Genomic DNA, 6,535 nt, shown 5'->3' on the forward strand with positions numbered 1-6,535 from the left:
CACACACACACATACACACACACACACACACACACACAGATATAGATATAGATATAGATAGATATATAGATATATGCCAGGAAATTCACTTAAGATAAAATCAGGTTTTTGCCTACGGTCCTCCTCCGAGTCAGGTGCACCCCTACCAAACAAACTAGGTATCTGCCCTGTAAGATTGTGTTCGGTTGGCCACCCGCAAATCGTAGGTCAAATAAAAGGTGACCTCCGGAAACTAAAGAAATTAACCTTTAAAAGGCAAATGCAGCCTTTCAAAATAGCCACACGAAGTGTTCATAATTAAATAAAGAAAAATAATGCCTATAAGCCTGACACCCATTTAAATCTAGGGACTCTGTTTAAAGTAAAACCTAATTTTTCTACAACCCATATAGGATGAGCCCTATACTGTAACCTTGTCCACTCCCACTGCTGTTAAAGTTGCAGGTGTTGCGTCTTGGATCCACCACAGTCAGCTAACACTGGCAGCTCAGGACAAGTGGACCGGCTAACAGGACGCAGATCATCCAGCCCGGCTGATCCTGAGACGAGACCGAGCTGCTGCTGAGGACCACAAGCCCTGCTCTAGTCACACACCGGCAGCTGACTAGTCTATGCACGGCCGAAGCTTGAGGACTCATCAAGCAAGTCAATGTAGTTAAAAATCTTAAGACAGATAGTTTTCCTAGAATACTAACTGTTTTCCTATTGTTCTGTCGCTGTATTCAACCTTTTTCCCAGGTAAGGACCTCTTTCGTCCTTGCTGGATATGAATATGCTATACATTGCTTTGTTGTTGTTACCCCCCCCCCCCCCACACACACACACACCCATAACCATGCTAGAAGAAACACCTATGTAAGGTGTCCCCACTGTACACGTACTGCTTAGGAAACCCAGACCCGTCCAGCCCAGCAACGATCGCAAGGTCTTTCAGTCATTCTTTAAACATATAAACCAGAAGTTACCAGAACCTCCTCCTTTAGCCAAAAATTTAAAAAATAAAAATAAAAAAACAGAAAAAAACCTATTTCCTCAGTAGGCTGAAAACATTGCTGGCAGCCTAGATGTTTCTTCATGTTATGTTGATAGAAGGGCTAACGTAAGAGACCAATGGCCTGGAGAAGCAGAAGGGTTAACGCCTCAAGATAACTTGACTTTAACCAACCCTTTCCCCAAACAGACGCCGCAAGTTCAAGCGTCGGGCTCGTAAAAACTTCCCTGATTAAAAAATACTGTTTTACTTGCTAAAAAAAGGTTTTAAGGCCCAGTTAAAAACTAACCTGCTTAAGACATGACAAAGTTAGTACATGTGCCTGTTCAGGTTTAACACAGGTTTGATCCTAGGTCTTCATTTAGAAAAGAGTTTCCAGCTGTAGAAAATGTAAAACCCTCACTGTAAGTGTATTACTTGTAATAGAAACTTGCTGGCCGGGCGCGGTGGCTCAAGCCTGTAATCCCAGCACTTTGGGAGGCCGAGACGGGCGGATCACGAGGTCAGGAGATCGAGACCATCCTGGCTAACACGGTGAAACCCTGTCTCTACTAAAAAATACAAAAAAACTAGCCGGGTGAGGTGGCGGGCGCCTGTAGTCCCAGCTACTCAGGAGGCTGAGGCAGGAGAATGGCGTGAACCCGGGAGGCGGAGCTTGCAGTGAGCTGAGATCCGGCCACAGCACTCCAGCCTGGGTGACAGAGCGAGACTCGGTCTCAAAAAAAAAAAAAAAAAAAAAAAGAAAAAAAAGAAACTTACTTGCTTGCTGCGCCCCTGTGTATTACACTTGCTCCTTCCAATGATAAAAGGTTTTGTACCTACCATGGCTCGTCAGAAAACTTCCACACAAGTGTATTACATAAAACGCTATCACTCTGTCTCGCTAAAAGACCCAAACAGTAAAAATGAAAGGGAACCCGCCCACTAATTAGTGAAAATTCTCAAAGTGGGGGATGAGGAAGGAGACCTCTACTGCTCCTGCTGCCCTCCTCCCCCCACCTTGCCTAGTTCACAAGACAGGAGGAAAGAGAGAAAGCAAAACGTTAGAAACAAACAAAAGTCAGATAAATAGCCAGACAACCTTGGCACCACCACCAGGCCGTAGGAGTTAAAAAAAAAAAAAAAAAAAAAAAAAAAGTAATACTAATAACATCGGCCCCTGACCTAAACTACTTGTGTTATCTATAAATTCCTGACACTATGAAAAAAAGGGTTGTAAAACTTTTTGTTCTGTCTGTCCTTCCTTCCTTCCTTCCTTCCTTCCTTCCTTCCTTCCTTCCTTCCTTCCTTCCCTCCTTCCTTCTTTCATCCCACCTCGGCCTCCCAAAGTGCTGGGATTACTGGCGTGAGGCACCATGCCTGCTTGGCCTAAAGAGACACCTATTGAAAGTAAGACATAGAGAGCTCCTTGCAGTGATCTGATTGATTGCTTGACTGATTTACAGACGGCGTCTCACTCTGTCACCCTGGCAGTGGTGTCATCAAAACCAAACTCACTGCAGTGTGGACGCTCCTGGACTCAAGCGATCCTTCCACCTCAGCCTCCAGAGTGTAGTGCCTGGGACCACGGGGCACGCGCCACTGTGCCCAGATGATTTTCAATTTTTATTGTTTTATTTTTCTTTTTCCCGAGACACAGTTTCGCTCTTGTTGCCCAGACTGGAGTGCAATGGCGCGGATCTCGGCTCACCGCAACTTCTGCCTCCCGGGTTCAAGAGATTCTCCTGAGTCTGCCTCCCGAGTAGCAGCTCGGGTTGCAGGTATGCACCACCACGTCTGGTTGATTTTGTATTTTTACTAGAGACGGGGCTTCTCCATGTTGGGCAGGCTGGTCTCCAACTCCCGACCTCAGGTGATTCTCCCTCCCCGGCCTCCCAAAGTGCTGGGACGGCAGGCGTCAGCCGCCGCGCCCGGCCTTCCTTTTCAAATGTTTTTGCACAGACAGGGTCTCATCATGTTGTTGCAACCCTTCTGCCCCGGCGTCCCAAAGTGCTCGCGTGACGGGCGTGAGCCACTGCGCCTGGACTCCGGGGAATGATTCACGACCACGACCGCTGTACTAACTATTTATTTCTTATTTATTTATTTATTTATTTATTTATTTATTTATTTATTTTTTATTATTATGATTATCTTAAAATTATTATTATTTTTTTGAGACGGAGTTTCGCTCTGGGCGAGGCGGGGCGGGGCGAGGCGAGGCGAGGCGAGGCGTGTCGCTTTGGAAACCGCAGCACCGCCTTCTAAAGCCCCATTCGAATGCACAAAGCCCTGTTCCCTTCCCGGACTTGGAGCTGATGCCTTCCATAGCCTTGGGCTTCTCTCCATTCAGAAGCTTTTACAGGCGCAACCCCACCCAGAGGCTAGCTGCGGTTGAGGATTGGGGGTGTGCTGGGGCTGGAAAGTCGGTCCCCTATTTTTGCTAGCTCGGCCACGACATCCCCCGACCCCTATCGCTTGCTCACCCTTTCAGATCCCTTGCCTCCACCGTCTTGGAGGCTGACCTCTGACTTTAATATCTGCCTTTCTTCCTGTCTTGGGTTTGAGGAGGGGGGGCAGGAATGAGGGTGTGTGTGGGGAGGGGGTGTGGGGTGGGGACGGAGGGGAGCGTCCTAAGGGTCGATTTCGTGTCATGCCTCTTTCACCGCCACCGCCGAAGATGAAAGCAACGATCAGCTAAAGACCGCGTGTTCTCATCTATAACTGGGAACTAAATAATGAGAACTCGTGGGCAGAACGAGGGGGACGAGAGAGGCGGGAGCCTACTTGAGGGAGGAGGTGTGGAAGGAGAGACATCTTCAGGGAAAAACAAAACAAAACAAAACAAAACAAAAAACCAAACCACGAAAACTGTCGGGTACTGCGCTGAGTTATCCGGGTGATGAAATCATCTGCACACTGAACCCCCCAGTCAGAAGTTTACTTGTGTAACAATCTTGCACATGTGTGCTTGAACAAGACATAAAAGTTGTGTGTGTGTGTGTGGGGGAGAGAGAGAGAGAGAGAGAGAGAGAGAGAGAGAGACAAGAGACAGAGAGAAGGAAACACCACCTCCTTGACCTGAGTCAGGGGGTTTCCGGTCTGGTGGCGGAACGTTCAGTGACAATGGAGTATTTTGGCCTGTTCTTTTTTTGTGCGTTTGCTATTTTTTTTGCTGCTGTTGTTGTTGTTGTTTTAAGACAGAGTCTCACTCAGCCACCCAGCCTGGAGTGCAGTGGTGCAATTCGGCTCACTGCAACCACCGTCTCCCAGGTTCAAGCGATTCTCCCGTCTCAGCCTCCTGAGCAGCTGGGATTACAGGCACCCACCATCATGCTCCGAAGATGTTTCCATGTTAGTAGAGACGGAGTTTCACCATGTGGGCCAGGCTGCTCTTGAACTCCTGACCTCAGGTGATCCGCCCACCTCGGCCTCCCAAAGTGCTGGGATTACATGTGTGAGCCACTGCGCCCGGTGGCGGTCCCTGTGGTTTTTTTTCTTTTTTCTTTTTTTTTTTTCTTCTTTCTTTCTTTCTTTCTTTCTTTCTTTCTTTCTTTCTTTCTTTCTTTTCTTTCTTTCTTTCTTTTCTTTCTTTCTTTCTTTTTTGGTAGGGAGGGACTGAGTCTCTCTCAGTCTGTCACCCAGGCGGGGGTGCAGTGGCACTCCCTCGGCTCACTGCAACCTCTGCCTCCCGGATTCCAGTGATTCTTCTTCAGTGGCTGGGATTACAGGCGCACACCACCACATCTGGCTAATTTTTGTATTTTGAGTAGAGACGGGGTTTCTCCATGTTGGCCGCACTGGTCTCGAACTCCTGACCTCAAGTGATCCGTTCTCCTGGGCCTCCCAAAGTGCGAGGACGACAGGCCTGAGCCGCCGGGATTTCAGCCTTTAAAAGTGCCGGCCCTACCACCTTTCGCTGTGGACGTTACGCTCTGAATGACGTGCCATCTCTGCCATAGGTTGACTCCCTGAGTCCCCTCTGCCATTTCACTCCATCCTGGGACGCAAGAGCGAAACTCCATCCCGCCACCTCCTCGTGCAAAACAAAACAAAACGAAACAAAACAAAACAAAACAAAACAAAACAAAACAAAACAAAAAAAGAAACTCTACACATGACCTGTAAGTGTCTGTTCCTGTGAGTGATTTCTGAGATACGGCACTGTAGACTGAACGCAGTGGCTCACGTCTGTCATCCTAGTACTTTGGGAGGCTGAGGCGGGCGGATCGCCAGGTCAGGAGATCGAGACCATCCTGGCTAACATGGTGAAACCCCGTCTCTACTAAAAAAACAAACGAATTATCTGGGTGTAGTGGCCGGCGCCTGTAGTCCCAGCTACTCGGGAGGTTGAGGCCGGAGAACGGTGTGAACCCGGGAGGCGGAGGTTGCAGGGAGCTGAGATCGCGCCACTGCACTCCAGCCTGGGTGACAGAGCAAGACTCCGTCTCAAAAAAATAAAAAAATTAAAAAAATAAAAAAAGAGGAAAGAAAGAAAGAAAGAAAGAAAGAAAGAAAGAAAGAAAGAAAGAAAGAAGAGAAGGAAGGAAGGAAGGAAGGAAAGAAAGAGGAAATGAAAGAAATGGCACTGTATCGCTATTGGGCTAGGACCCTCTCTCTTTCTGTCTGTTCCTCTCTGTCTCTCTCTGTCCGTTTCTGTCTTTCCTGTCTCTCTCACTGTCTCTGTCTTCTGTCTTACTCTCTTTCTTTGCCTGTCGGTCTGTCTGCCTCTCTCTCTCTCTCTCTCTCTCTCTCTCTCTCTCTCTCTCTGTCTGTTTCTCTCTGTCTCTCACTGTCCGTCTATGTCTTTCTCTGTCACTCTCTTTATCTGTCTGCCTGTCCCTCTCTTTCTCTCTGTCTCTCTGTCTCTCTGTCTCTCTCTCTGTCTCTCTCTCTCTCTACCTGTGTCTCTCACTCACTGTGTCTGTCTTCTGTCTTACTCTCTTTTTTGCCTGTCTGTCTGTCTCTGTCTGTCTCTCTCCCTCTCTCCCCCTCCCTGTCTAGTCTGTTTCTCTCTCTCTCTCTCTCTCTCTCTCTCTCGCTCTCGCTCTCGCTCTCGCTCTCGCTCTCTCGCTCTCGCTCTCGCTCTCGCTCTCGCTCTCTCGCTCTCTCGCTCTTTCTGTCCGTTTCTCTCTGTCTCTGTCTGTCCATCTCTCTTTTTCTACGTCTGTCTCTTTGTCTGTCAGATTCCCCCGTCCCAGAGAGGGCCCTGCCCCTTCCACGAAAGTGAGAAGTGCGTGCTTAGAGAGGCCGAGAGGAATCTACACAGACGGGCCTTGCCGGGCTTCCCCACTGGGTGCATGATTTCGGGAGATCGAGGCCGGGTCCCCACTTGGATGGAAGGGCCATTTGCAGACCTTTCTCTCTGTCACCTGTGATGTCCAAACTTCTCGTATTTCCCCGATAAGCTCCCCGACTTTAAAATAAACGGCTAAGGCCGGGCACGGTGGCTCATGCCCGTCATCCCAGCATTTTGGAAGGCCGAGGCGGGTGGATCACCTGAGGTCGGGAGTTCGAGGCCAGCCTGACCCACATGAAGAAACCCCGTCTCTACTAAAAATACAA

Source organism: Macaca nemestrina, unplaced genomic scaffold, assembly GCF_043159975.1.
Source record: "Macaca nemestrina isolate mMacNem1 unplaced genomic scaffold, mMacNem.hap1 Scaffold_563, whole genome shotgun sequence".
Taxonomy (NCBI): domain Eukaryota; kingdom Metazoa; phylum Chordata; class Mammalia; order Primates; family Cercopithecidae; genus Macaca; species Macaca nemestrina.